At 40.1% G+C, this 14,783-nt stretch overlaps 1 pseudogene; it reads right to left on the bottom strand.

Annotated features, from left to right (window-relative positions):
* On the bottom strand, positions 1–732 carry LOC124973308 (tRNA methyltransferase 10 homolog A-like; annotated as a pseudogene).
* Positions 733–14,783: the final 14,051 nt, after the last annotated feature.

Genomic DNA, 14,783 nt, shown 5'->3' with positions numbered 1-14,783 from the left:
ATGATTAACTGCCAAAACTTTTTGACTATTCATCTTCACAAAACTTCCAAGGGGGAGCTGTGCATGATCAATTCCAAAATCTGATGCTTGTTTATATGTGAATCCCTTATGATGATTGTGGTCCACTAATCCTCCAATCACATATGCCTTTGATTCATCTAATTCCTTTAGTACATTGGGTGGATCTGATGTAAGATAAATCAGGTCTTCTTTTTTATGAGTTTACTATAGTGCTCTGGTTTGATGTGGATATCCTTCCAGTTGAGCCATCCTTTGTCATTCTCATCCATATTCTTTTTTAGTTGGCCTCCATGGCTTGTCAAGTAAAGCTGCACAGGATGCAGTGCTCATCAGTTTTCTGCATAGCATCGTTGGATTTGCTTATAAGTTTTTTAATGTCCTTTAATACCATCAAATCATCAAAACTAAAGTCAATGATAAGGCAGAGTGTACTACGAGCAACATTTCTTCGAACTCGTTTTCTGTCATTTCCATCTGAATTTGATTCCAGTTGACACTGTTACTCTAATTTCTTACTCTTGCATTTTTCTTTCTGCTTCTGTTTGCGAAGTTCTTGTTGTTCTTCCCATTGTTTCTGTTTTATCAGCTTTTTCATTTGTCATTTTGATACTTGTTCAATTCCTTCATCTAATCTTGGTTTCTTTCTTTCCTGATCTTCACTTAATCTTGCTTCTTTTAAACAATAGAAGTCTCAATAAATGCTGGTGACATTTCAGATGACATTATTTGGTGTTTCAAACTGAGTTGATGGGGAACATGATAGTTCGTTCAGAAAGTCCCTGGTGTGTTCCAATACTGCCTGTGAGTCCTCCTTTGGAAACTTCAAATCCCAGAGGCAGAGGCGAGAGTTACACCAGAATATTTTTATTTTGATAGTGTCCACTCTTTCAGGACTAGAACGAAGTTTTGCTAGAAGTGATTATTCATTTTGTACTTGATTACGCAAATAAGACATAGTTCTTTTTTCTGTTTTCTTTTGTGGTGCTGAAGGTTGAACCCAGTGCTTCCTGCATGCTAGACAAGTGCTCTTTTGTTGAACTGCATCCCCAGCAACTAGATCTTTTAGTTATCGTAAATTTTATGACCAGATAGTGATAATAAAATCACTTAGAAGTTCAACTCAATTTGGAACCATTCAAGATTTTGGACCTCCAATAATGGTTTGTGATTTCTAAAAGGAAAAGTAATTTTCCAAAACATAGCAGCATCTAAGATCATCCATGGACTTTGTATCCCCAGTTTCTTCACTTCCTGCAGAACATCATGGAGGCAATGGACTCTGGTGTCCTTCTAACCTCTTCTTCTCACAAGGCATCATCCACTATGGTTGCCAATCCTGTTTATCTTTTTCTTCTCTTTGACTATTAGTCAAATGAATGTTTTGAATCTATTACTGCTAAAGAGTATGAATAGAAATAAAAATAGGACAAGGATTCATTGGGATAACTGATGTAGTCACAGTCAAAGTCCCTCTGTTGAGGAAGTTCAGTCATGAGTTGAAATAGTCTCTAAAATGTTATTTTAGTGCAAAGTGGTCAAGTTTTTAGAAGTAGCACCTAGTACCTAGTGACTTCATAAAAATATAAGTTGACCTATGTATGTTCTTATTTCAACATAAAACCTATAAAAGTGGCACAATCTTGAATCATATTTTAGATGAAATGGTTTAATTTTCTGTTAAAATACTTTTTGAATTCATAGTAAAATTCAGAACTAGTTAGAATGTCAGTTATCAAAATTTATAATTGTTTAAACAACCAAGTGCTTAAAAACATATAACCATGTCTTAAGGATTGATTTTTGAGTAGATTTTATCTTTATACAGAAATTGCAAATAAAGTGCAGAGATTTCCCAGGCAGTCTCATTCTTGTTTTTCTTTTCATATGCTTTATGTGCACTGCCTCAAATAGGCTAACTTCCTAGGAAAGGTGTCATGAAGAACAAACACTAGTGTGCTATCACTAAGTGCAGTTGCATTTCCTTTGGATTCTCAGTTCTGCCTCTTCCTGTTCCAGGATTCCATCCAGGATCGAAAATCACATTCAGTTCCTGTCCCTATAGATTTCTTTTTGTAGGTGAACAGTTTCTCAGACCTTGCTTGTTCCGATGACCTTAACAAGTTTGAGAATGACCTTTCAGGTACTTTTTACATTGTTCTCCATTGTGTTTACTTTTTATCTTCATATATATATCCTGGGGATGTGGTTTTGGGGGAGACAGGTCACAGAGGTGGACAGCATCTCTGAGATCTCAGGCCCCAAAGGGAAATATCCTGTTAGTACTAACTGTATTCACCTGGCTGAGGCAGGGCCTTTCAGGTTTCTCACTGGGAAATTTCTGTCTCTGTGTGTCCAATTGTCTGTGATCTTCTGGAGGATGTCACCCTGCATGGCCTGCACATAAGGAACAGGGAGTTAGTTCCACCTCCTTGATGACTGAATGTGTGCCCAAATTATCTGAAACCCTTCTGCACAATGGTTTCCAGTCAACCCATTTATTTAACTATTCAATTACTTATTTGTATCACTGTGGACATTGGATAGTTACCTTAGGCTATTATTTATTATCCAATTCTGTAGTTCCTCATTGCTCAATTCATTCTTGGTTTAACTTTTGGGGTTTTTCCACTGGGATCTTTTTTCCATTATCTCCTGTTGTCCTTTAGCATATTTTCCTGCTTTGTCCCAAAGTTCTTTCTGATATTTAAATGTTACCCTGGCTTTATACTTACTCTCTTGGTTCTAGTATCTGCCACTTCTTTAAAGAGCCCTGACTCCTTGAATTAGAAAATGATCTCAAAATCTTATTTCTGGCTGGGTATGGTGGCACACACCTCTAATCCCAGTGGCTTGGGAGGCTGAGGCTGAAGGTTTATGAGTTCAAAGTGAGACCCTAAGCAACTTAGACCCTATCTCTAAATAAAATAGCAAAAAGGTTGGAGTGTGGCTTAGTGGTTAAGCATCCCTGGGTTCAATCCCTGGTACCAAAATTAATTAATTAATTAATTAATACACAAATTTCTATTAAAAAGACTTACATCTGGCAATTAAATGTGCCCACTGCATTTTTTAAAATGATTTTTAATATATATATATGTACACATATATGTGTATGTATACATATATATATTTATATATATATATATATATTAGGTTTCTTATTTATTCATTTATTTTTAGCTGCAGATGGACATTATACCCTTATTTTCATTTATTTATTTTCATGTGGTTGTAAGGATCAAACTCAGTGCATCACAGGATCCAGGTGAGTTTTCTGTCACTGAGTTACAGCCCCAGCTCCTACCCATTGCATCTGGGATTTTTTTTCTGTTTCTTCTCCTGGTTTTATTAAACAGCATGAGGCCACCAAGATGAGGGAGGTAGTCTCATTCCTCTGATATTTTAGCTTAAAAGGTGTGATTGCCATAACCTAACTTAAGCACCAAATACATATTTAAATTTATTTCTTTTTTTTATTTTATTTTTTTTTACATTTACATAGGGTAATGATGTTTATTTTATTTTTCCCCTCCCCCCCACCCCTCCCACCCCTCTTTTCCCTCTACATAGTCCTTCTTTCCTTCATTCTTACCGCTCTCCTTAGCCTAACTCTAAACCTAACCCTAAACCTAATGCTAGCCCCTCCTGCCCCCCATTATATGTCCTCATCCGCTTATCAGCGAGATCATTCGTCCTTTAGTTTTTTGAGACTGGCTTATCTCACTTAGCATGATATTCTCCAATTTCGACCATTTGCCTACAAATGCCATAATTTTATCATTCTTCATTGCGGAGTAATATTCCATTGTATAAATATGCCACAGTTTCTTTATCCATTCATCAACTGAAGGGCATCTAGGTTGGTTCCACAATCTGGCTATGGTGAATTGAGCAGCAATGAACATTGATGTGGCTGTATCTCTGTAGTATGCTGATTTTAAGTCCTTTGGGTATAGGCCAAGGAGTGGGATAGCTGGGTCAAATGGTGTTTCCATTCCAAGCTTTCTGAGGAATCTCCACACTGCTTTCCAGAGTGGCTGCACTAATTTGCAACCCCACCAGCAATGCATGAGTGTTCCTTTTTCACCACATCCTCGCCAACACCTATTGTTGCTTGTATTCTTGATAATCACCAATCTAATTGGGGTGAGATGAAATCTTAGGGTAGTTTTGATTTGCATTTCCCTTATTACTAGGGATGTTGAACATTTCTTCATATATCTGTTGATTACTTGTACATCTTCTTCTGTGAAGTGTCTGTTCATTTCCTTAGCCCATTTGTTGATTGGATTATTTGTATTCTTCGTGTAGAGTTTTTTGAGTTCTTTATAGATTCTGGAAATTAGCGCTCTATCTGAGGTATGGTTGGCAAAGATATTCTCCCACTCTGTAGGCTCTCTCTTCACATTTCTGATAGTTTCCTTTGCTGAGAGAAAGCTTTTAAGTTTGAATCTATCCCAGTTGTTGATTCTTGCTTTTATTTCTTGTGCTATGGGAGTCCTGTTAAGGAAGTCTGATCCTAAGCCAACAAGTTGAAGATTTGGACCTACTTTTTATTCTATAAGATGCAGGGTCTCTGGTCTGATTCCGAGGTCCTTGATCCATTTTGAGTTGAGTTTTGTGTAGGGTGAGAGATAGGGGTTTAATTTCATTCTATTGCATATGGTTTTCCAGTTTTCCCAGCACCATTTGTTGAAGAGGCTATCTTTTCTCCATTGCATATTGTTGGAACCTTTGTCTAGTATGAGAAAATTGTATTTATTTGGGTTTGTGTCTGTGTCCTCTATTCTGTACCATTGATCTACCTGTCTATTTTGGTACCAATACCATGCCGTTTTTGTTTCTATTGCTTTGTAGTAGAGTTGAAGATCTGGTATAAATCTGCTGATATTCATTTTGGTTTCTCCCTGTATGTAATCTTATGCTTTTCTCTCACAGCCTTTAAATTTTTCTTTGTTTTGTATGTTAGGTATTTTCATTATAATGTGCCTTGGTGTAGATCTGTTGTAATTTTGTACATTTGGTGTACTTTAAGCCTCTCGTATTTAATTTTTCTTTTCATTTGTTAGAGCTGGAAAATTTTCTGCCATTATTTCATTGAATAGGTTATTGATTCCTTTGGTTTATGTCTCTGTGCCTTCCTCTATCCCAATAATTTTTAAATTTGGTCTTTTTATAATATCCCAAAATTTTTTGAGGTTCTATTTATGATTCCTTTTCTTCTTCTCTGTTTGAACAACTTTGTTTTCAAGATTAAATATTTTGTCTTCTTTGTCTGAGGTTCTGTCTTCCAAGTGATCTTGCCTTTTGGTTATGAGTTCTATTGAGTTTTGAATTTGGTTTATTGTTTCCTTCATTTCAAGGATTTCTGTTTGGTTTATTTTCAGAAATTGTCTTTTTATTGAAATAATCTTTTGCTTTCTGCTATTGCTCTTTTAACTGTTTATTGGTGCAATCATTCATTGCCTTCATTTGCTGTCTTATCTTATTGTTTGCTTCTAAGATAATTTTAATCATGTACATTATGAACTCCTTTTCTGGCATTTCTTCTTTCATGTTGTCATTGGGTTCTATTGATATAGCATCTAGGTTTGTTTGGGACACTTTCTTCCCTTGCTTTTTCATGTTGTTCATGTATCTTACACTCTAGCATTACAAATTTGAGGTATTGCATTCTCCCCTATAGACTTATAATGTCCCTGCAGATTTCCAATACCTCACTTTGAAGTGAGATATCAATATTAGCAGTGCACCAATCAATATGCATTCTTAGCCTTAATAGTCCCTATTAAGATATTAATTGTATTGTCTTAATAAACAGAGATGATGAATTCAAATTGTTATCTATAGCAAAACCAATAGGTTTGCAATAAGGACCACAATTTCTAATGGTGGACAAAGGGGATAGGGCAGGGTGTAGGATATAATGTTAATGAGATAAGAAGTGAATCTAAAGAAATACTGTGTTGTAGGAATATTGAAAGCAGAATTAAGAGAAATAGAAATGAGAAAAGGAGAGTCTCCAGGGAAACATATATAAGAGGAAAATAGAGTGAGAAAAATATTAATAAAAGAAAAAATGTAGAAATATAATAGGTATAATAGGAATAAACTTAATAATATTACTAATTAAAAAAGAATTCAGCAATAAAATTATACTCTACTTTTCAAATATTCTATTCTTCATTGACCTGATACTTGAGAGGAACTTGATCATTCAGTGTCTCATAAGGGTGCTATCCCACTACCTCCAGGTCAGGAATAATCAATGCTTGTGGGAAAAGGTGACCTCCATGTTGATAGATGATCAGCCACAGAGTGGGCACTGGAGATAGTGTGTCTGATGGCAAGGGCCTTGGTTTGGCACTGTAGATTTGTGAGGCCAAAAAGTTTAATATACTTTTAAAATTAAATGCTGATTGGAAATAATTCAAGTTAACATAAATATGATTTTTGGTATGCTTTCTTCTCAAAATACTTTAACTACACTCTAGATCCACATATTAAAAATGGAAAGATAATTTTTTGATAGATCAAAATGCTCTATGCAGGGACAACTGTAGAAATAGAAGAACAACTCTTAAAGCACTGTCTCATGCTGTGTGTGTGCTCTTAAAATATGTAGTTTAGTTATAAAATAGGTTTCAAAGAGCAGCAACCCCCCACCTTATTTTACTCTTTACTTGATCAGTGTTAAAGTGCTATGGTTGAAGTTTATTAGAACTATACAACCTGAATGCCATCCTTGCTACAGAGGTCTCTGGGAGTTGTAGGATTCATAGTCACTGAGGCACCTCTAAGGATTCTGGGCAGTGTTGTGTGGTGTTTTGCCCATGCATCCCTCACTATAGAGATATGTGACATATGTAGGCTCCCAAAGACCATGAACATTTTAGCATAGTGCTATGTTGTTGCAGGGCACACAATAGTGTGGAGTTCCTTGGAGCCTTGAAACCCCAGGAATTCTCAGTATTGTAGTTCACTCTAAGGTAGCACTGACATCAGAAGTCTCGAGAACAGCAGGTCATTATTATTCAGAGTATTACAGTCCATCCTAAGTAGAACTCACCATCAAGACTCCCAGTATCTGAATACTGCAAGCCTGCCTCTATACCCCCAAGGAGTCTGGATAGTGCAATGCAAAGCTCATACATTTAGCCCTCAGTAGGAAGTTGTTTAGGAGCTACAGGCCCTGAGGTATTCTGGCCTTCTGCCTGCAGAGTCCTCACTGTGGAGGCCTCTGTGATTAGTAGGCCACACAGGCACCTGGACCTCCCCAAAATTCTTGGGTAGTATAGTTTATTTCTCTACCCCACAATCCTCACCAATTAGAATCCTGGGAGATTCTGGTCTCTGAGGATTCTGGGCAATGTAGTCCAGTGTTTTATCTGTGTGACCCTGCTGGGAGAGCCATGAGAACAGCAGGCCATGTTTTTCTTTTTACCCTGAGAATTCTAATGGAATACAGTCCTGAACCAATACAGTACCCACTCTGGAGGCCTCTGGAAACTCTAGGCTTCACATCTAGGTGAGTCTCAGGACTTATTGGTAGTGTAGTTTGACCTTAAATATGTCCAGCCCTCACTGTGGAGTCCTCGTGAAGTTGCAGGCTGAAATTCACCTCAGCAACACACTCAAAGATTTTAGATAGTATAACCCTACAGTTCTCAATGTAGAGGAGCTTGGGAACTGCTGGCACTAAATAATGTGGTTAATGTAGTCTTGTGTTTTGTCCATTCCACACGGAGGATCCTGGTAGCTCAAGTCTTATTAGAATTGTGGGTAATGCATTGCAGTGGTTGCTCACTCAGCAAAGGGGTTCCTGGCAGTACCAGAGGACTATGGGTAATGAAGAACAGTGTTCTTGCTCAATTATTAGAGATAATCTTGAAAACTGGAGCACGTGAAGATTGTGGGCACACAAGGCTAATGGTTTATCTGATCACTCCAGAGAATACTGGGAGTTTCAGCTCCTGAGAGTTCTAGATAATTTAATCCAGTGTTATGTGTAGAGATCTTCTTGGAGAAGGGCCATAGTAACTGCAAACACTTGTTTTGCTGGTACCCTGAAGATTTCATGTAGTGTGCTCTAACATTGCAGCCCTCATCACAGAAACCTCTAGAAGTTGCAGAATACAGACATTCCCAGGGAATTTGTGCACTAAAGTTTGGTATTCTGTTCTTGCAGTTCTCACTCCAAAGGCTCCTGGGAACAACAGGTTCCCAAGTGTAACATTTAGCACAGTTTGTCATTCTGCCTGCCCATTCCTCACTGCAGAAGACTCTGTGAGCTGCAGGTCCCCAAGAGCTATTTGTAGTGCACTCTGTCATTTGGCCCATGCTACCCTCATTGCACTGGGCCCTGGAAACTGTAGACCCTGAAGGACTCTGGGCAGTACAGTCCATTGTAAATGTTGCAGTCCTGACCCAAGAGCCTCCTAGAAGCTGCTTGCTACATTCCCAACCAGTCACCTCTGAGAACTCTGGGCAATGTGGTCCAGCATTCTGCTGACCATCAATGACCAATATGGCCCCCAGAAGCTTTGGAACATGTGCTTGACCTGGTGTTCCAAGGGTTCTGAGAAGCGTATCTCAGAATCATGCCTTTCTAGCCCTCTCCATAAATGACTTGGGGAGCTGTAGCATTATGTATGCCCAAGTACCTCCAGGGGTTCTGAGCAGTGTAGTCTTGTATCTATTGCCATAGCTATCACCACAGTGGCCTCTGGGAAATGTCAGATAGCCCACCCATCTGCGTGCAGACTCACCAAGAAAGCCAAAGAATTTTTGTAAAAATCAAGGTCACATAGTTAAAGAACTCTTTCCACAAAGTTATTATATTGATACATCAAATTCTCATTGTTACAAGTACTTTAACAGTGAAAAAAGGGAGCCATGAAAACAGGAATAACATTAAGCAGGCCGTGAGGTTGCACTAGAATTTCATCAATCCCCCATGATTCCAGAGGACTCCCATGCCATTCCTGCAATATTCTGAGGTTGTGTCTCAGTGTTTCTCTTTTCAGTGTCCTGGAATTCCTCCACAGATACACACCAAATCTTTAAAAATATTATGCTATGACATGATGTTATGAGGATAAGCAGTCAAAGCCTCAACAAAGGATGCTTTTGGAAAAGTAAGTTCAGCTAAAACATTATCTAAGTAAAGAACAAGGCAGAGCTTCCTCCTCTGCACATAGAATAGTGGATGATAGGGTTTCTATCACTCTTCCTCACCTTTTCCTCAGAAGCACTTTGATTATCCTGAAGCCACAGTGACATCTCACATGTAGGTGCCAAGGAGACGTGATCTCCAGATGTTCCCAGTAGAGACATCTGTCTCCCTGTATGGGTCTCAAGGAGAAGGAGGCTCTTGTCACCAGAATCATGGCCCCAAGGTGTCCTCAGTCTTAGTTTCTTTCCCCTGTGAGCACAGGACACCCATCACTGGCAGGCAGATGATTTGAGGGGATCAGGAAAAGTGGCCGTGAGAACCACCTGCTGGTCACTGTGGGCAAAACAAGACACTTAATTCTCACTGTTCAGTGGTGCCCCTGCACTCCCTTGTGGCAGTTCTGATGAAGCTCTGAAATTCATGGTTTTGATTTTTCTAGGCCATGATTTTGGTAACTTGGGGATAAGAAGGACAATAGAGTAAAACAGACATTATTATGTATGTACATTTATGACAGCATGACCAATGTGATCCCACAATATGTACAATCAGAAAAATGAGAAATTATATTCCATTTATGTATGATTTATCAAAATGCATAAATGCATTCTACTATCATGTGCAAATAATTAGAACAAATTTAAAAATTTAAAGAAAACAGCAAAAAAACCCACCATCCCATGTTTAATTAGAAAGCATGGTGATAGCAAAAAGTAAAATATATGGTTGACAGATTGAAGTTCATTGATTTCTTATATATCAGGAATAGTTTGTGGAAAAAGTTGGAATTTGAAACTAAACTACAAAAGAATTATAAACAATAATATTTACAGTAACATCCAAAAAACTAAAAATTTTAAATAACATAAATTACAATTATACTTGCAGAACACTAAGAAACACAATTGAAAGAAACAAAGCAAAATATAAATAATTACAGAGATATTCCTTTTTCAGGTCTCTATATAGGATGATATTTAGTAAAATTTAATTTAAGGATATGTGCAATCACACTCTTTCTGAACTTAGAATAGATGGTACAGTGAAATCTTTCTGAACTTAGAATAGATGGTACAGACTGCAGAAATACCAGAAATGAACTTGCATATCTTGATCCCAATTCCTGTTAAAAAGCTAAAGCAGTGGCCATAATGTGATGTGCTGTGAACGTGGCTGCACAGGGTGGCACATGTCTGCAGTTGCAGTGGCTCGGGAAGTTGAGGAGGAAAGATTGAGAATTCAAAGCCACCATCACTAAAAGCAAGGATTTAAGCAAAATAGTAAGACTCTGTCTCTAAATAAAATACAAAATAAGACTGGGGATGTGACTCAGTGGTAGAGTTCCCCTGAATTTAATCCCTGGTGTGAGAAAAAAACACCACAAAAAACAAATACAAAAAAAAAAAAAAACAAGAAATAAAACAACAACAAAAAATACACCCAGCTTGGATATAATGCTTCTCAAAACACAACTGACATTGTCTGGGAAATAAAACACATGAAGAGGTTGCTAAGTCCCAGGTTGACTGTAGGAAATGGGCAAATCCTGAGCACCTGCCAAAGGACAGGATGCCTATATCTGCTCTGGTGCTTGGTACATTCTTTTCTTTGAAGGAAAAACTGCAGACTTAAGGCCAGGTACAGTAGTGAACACGTATAATCCTAGCAACATTAGAGGCTGAGGCAAGAGGATGGCAAGTTCAAGGTCAGTCTCAGTGACCTTGTCTCAAAATAAAAAAATAGAGGGTTGGGCATATAGCTCAGCGGAAATGTGCCCCTGGACAAATACTGAAACTCCAGTACCAAAAGAAAAAAGAAAAGCAGTGCTATTTTCAGAGATGCAGTCTGGAGGGAATATTACTGTTTTTAGAAATCCATAGGACAGGCCTCAACTGGCAAAATCTGAGGTAGTGGGTTTGTAAACCAGGCACTGTCCTACCTTATAGCCTGCACAGCATGTGCAATCCAGTGGCTCTTGGGGCTTACCTCTCCAGAAAGAAAAATTCTGGAGACTATGGTGGGGACTGTGCCACCAGGAAGCTGCCTATCTCTGCTGACACAACACTTGCTCCTAGATCCTACTTCAGGTATAAATTCTGGGGAAAGCTGCTGGGGTGTGTTGGTAAATCCTGCAAGTAAAGAAAGTCTACAACCCACTGGTGGGAGCAGGAGTGTGGTCCATGTGTGGCACCACACAGTCTCAAGTGAGGAGGCAGACACAGCATCTAGCCCACTATACTGGGCCCCTAGAGCCAGGTTCAGCATGCTTGGTCTCCACCTACCTCTCTGGAAGAATATTTTCCAACATTGATCCCAGCAGCCTCCTCAGGCTTCCAGACCAAATGATCATGGAATACACTGACTTCAAACTGTCCCACCATCCCAGTCTCTCTCCTCCAAGTGCCACTGAGCCAGGATCTTCTGTGCACTCCCTTCCACCACCATGAAGATGTGCAGTGCATTCTGCCATCCTCCTTTGGCAGGTGCACTGGAACCTGGCCACCAGTCACTAAGGTTTTCATTTTCTTCACTCACACTTGATCTCTCTGAGGTAAAAACTCTCAATATCTCACCCTCCCTCACCCTGTCTTTCTCTCTGTAAGATGAGTCTGAGAATATCTCAGAATTTGCTCCACTCTTAAAGATGAGCTCAAATAATTTGGTCAGCTATGAGTGTACATAGGTATAAGAGGAAAGGGCTGGAGAAGGCAGGTTTCTCTCTCTTCTGAGCATAGAAGGCAGGACAACCAGCTTTGATCTTGTGGCCCCAGATATAGAACACAGGCCTTGGGTGGAGATCGTGCTGACCTCTCTCCTTCCACAACTGTTACAAGATTCCCTTGTGTTCAGTTGCCCAGATTTTCCTGACCTCCTGGTATATGGCTCTGCTCTTGCTTTTTCTGCCTGCTCATTCATCAAAACTTGGAGAGCACTCTGAGAGACAGAATCAGAGGACATCCACAGCCTATAGTCAGGAAGCAGGGTCAGGCCCACAGCCTTGGAGCAGATGAATGGGAACAGTACAAGAGGACACCCCCGGATTACAGGAGACTTAATTCTTTAAGCTGAGAGGTGTAACAAGAAGACAATTCAAAAGTTCAAGCCAGGACCACCTATGTAAAATTTCAGGACAGAAAGATGAGTAGGAACCCAAAAGCTCTGAGCAGGCAAAGGCAGGTTGTCAGTCAAGAACTGAACACCTTGCTTAACAACATCAACTTCTTATAAAGGTGACTTGTTTTACATTGCTGAAGGGAAAAGTGACTCCAGGTCAGAATTCTGCCCCTGCCAAATGGTTAGTCTGGTGGGAGGGTGGTGGGAATGTTTTAAGACATTCAACAATTCATAAAATTTACCTTCTTGATGCTTTGTTGTGAAAGCTAATTGAGGATATTCTCTAAAAAAACAAGGCAGTCGAGGAAGAAAGAACAAAGTTGCCATTTGCAAGCACCAGAGCCACCCAGCAAAGCAGGGATGGGAGGTCCAGCCATGGCAATGCCACCCCACCCAGCCCTGGAAGCTGCCCCTTGCAGTGACAACAGGAAGAGGAGGCCCCATGCAGAGAATTCTCAGATGAGTTTCTTGAAACCCTTGGAGATGTTATGGGTATGATAAAAGCAGATGTGAAAAATAAATAAATAAATAAATATAAAGAGGCATATAGAAGGCAGGTGTGATGGTGTGCACCCATAACCCCAATGGCTAGGAATGCAGATGCAGGAGAATCTTGAGTTCAAAGTTAGCCTCAACAATTTAGAGATACCTTAAGCAACTCAGCAAGACCCTGTCTCTATATAAAATATTATAAGGGTTGGGAATGTGGTTCGGTGGTAAAAGGGTTGCCTCTGTGTTCAATATCTGGTATCAAAAAATAAAATAAAATAAAGAAAAGAATAAATAAAAATTACATACAGAAACTTTATGAAAACAAAAAGGTAAAGGGAAAGTATTATATATAGGACATTAAGAAATGCAATTGAATCAGAGTATTCTACAAGGGAGGTCAGAGACCCATTGGATTTAATAGACAAAATGCACATGTAAATGATAACCATAAATGAAATTAGAAGAACATTTCTGCCCTTGGTTGTGTAGGTAAGTCAAAGGAGTATGGCCTTCTCTGTGTCTTAGTCCTGGCAGGTGAGACAGATGACTGCAGTGAGGAGCACAAGAGGGACTGATCAGAAGACCCTTTGCCCATACTCTGCCCCTCAAACTAAATCCAAGGTACTAAAGTTTCCTATTGAGAACTTTAAGGTCTGTGCTAAGGGTACCTACCTCCAGAGCCAGGATCACCAATGGCAGCAGTTGCCATGGAGACTTCAGCAGAACTCATCACAGAGTGCAGTCCATGATGGTGGATGAGCTGCCTGTTTTTGAAGCAGACTTCCTCGCAGGATGCCAGTGGAAGTTTCAACAGTCTCACCTTGAGGGCATCCAGGGAGGGATCCAGCCCATCACTGCTTGCAGCCAGAGGGTAGACACCAGGCCCACGGCAGATGTGAGCAAGGGTGACAGGATAGTGGTCAGTTTCTTCTGGTACATTTCACCACTCTTTAGTGGTCTGGAGGACACAGCAGAGGCTTCCTCAGGCTGCAGCAGCTTCCTAGGAGAAAACTTCAGACAAGCTCAGTGTGTGTCCCACAAGAGTGGTTCTGAAGGGCATGGCACCCAGCACTCACCTCACTGCCTGAACCCTTCCCTATGGCTACAAAGGCAAGGGTTAAACTCCAGTGGGCCAGGCACCAAGAGTACTCAGAGGAGACCAATACTACATTCTAAAATACCTTAGCACTTTATCTGCAACTTTCTGCAAAATATTGAAAACTGAAAACATTTAGCAAGCATCTAAGAGCTGAGTAAATTGGGCAGAAGCTGGTCAAAATGTAATGAATTACACCAGTGGCCACTCACCTCTCTGGTGCTGCTCCTGTGTTTCCAGTAAACAGCCATTTGCCCTTCCTGTAGCAGCCAAAGCAGCAGGCCCCGTCAACACCCACATGTTTTTGGTGGGGGGTCATGGGAACATGCCTGAAGCCATACACCTGGATGGAGCTGGGCCTAGACATAATCTTGTCATGGGTGATGTAGAACAATGATGCACAGAAAAGGAGAGAAGTGTACACAATGCAGTGACCAAACAAATTGGGGCTGACCTGGGTACCAGTCCCACACTGAATAGCCTGGGCTGCCCATGTTATTTTTATCCTGGTTTTGGAATCATGCCTCAGGATAGTTGAGCTCAGAGAAAAGGGAGATGACTGAACAATACTGGTGAGGAGTGGGACCTCTGGCCACTGCTGACTCCATGATATAAGAAACTGACCCCCAATGGTAATGAGTCTCAGAGACAGCTGGATCTCTAGGTGGCAGGTATATATGCTTTTATCTCTAAGACTATCACCCCAATCTCTGAAAAACACATGAAGTCAGTGGTATATAGGTCAGCTCTAAGGAGCAAACATGGCAGTAGAGGAAGCTGCCACTTCCAGAACTCTGATGCATCCTCCCTACATCCTGGGGTCACACCTGTCTCTGAACAGGTGCCAGAGTCAGGGCCCAGAATATTCATATCCACTCAACACCC

The sequence above is a fragment of the Sciurus carolinensis genome, assembly GCF_902686445.1.
Source record: "Sciurus carolinensis chromosome 14 unlocalized genomic scaffold, mSciCar1.2 scaffold_123_arrow_ctg1, whole genome shotgun sequence".
Taxonomy (NCBI): domain Eukaryota; kingdom Metazoa; phylum Chordata; class Mammalia; order Rodentia; family Sciuridae; genus Sciurus; species Sciurus carolinensis.
The sequence above is the reverse complement of the archived record's forward strand: the minus strand, read 5'-3'. Positions and strand labels throughout refer to the sequence as shown.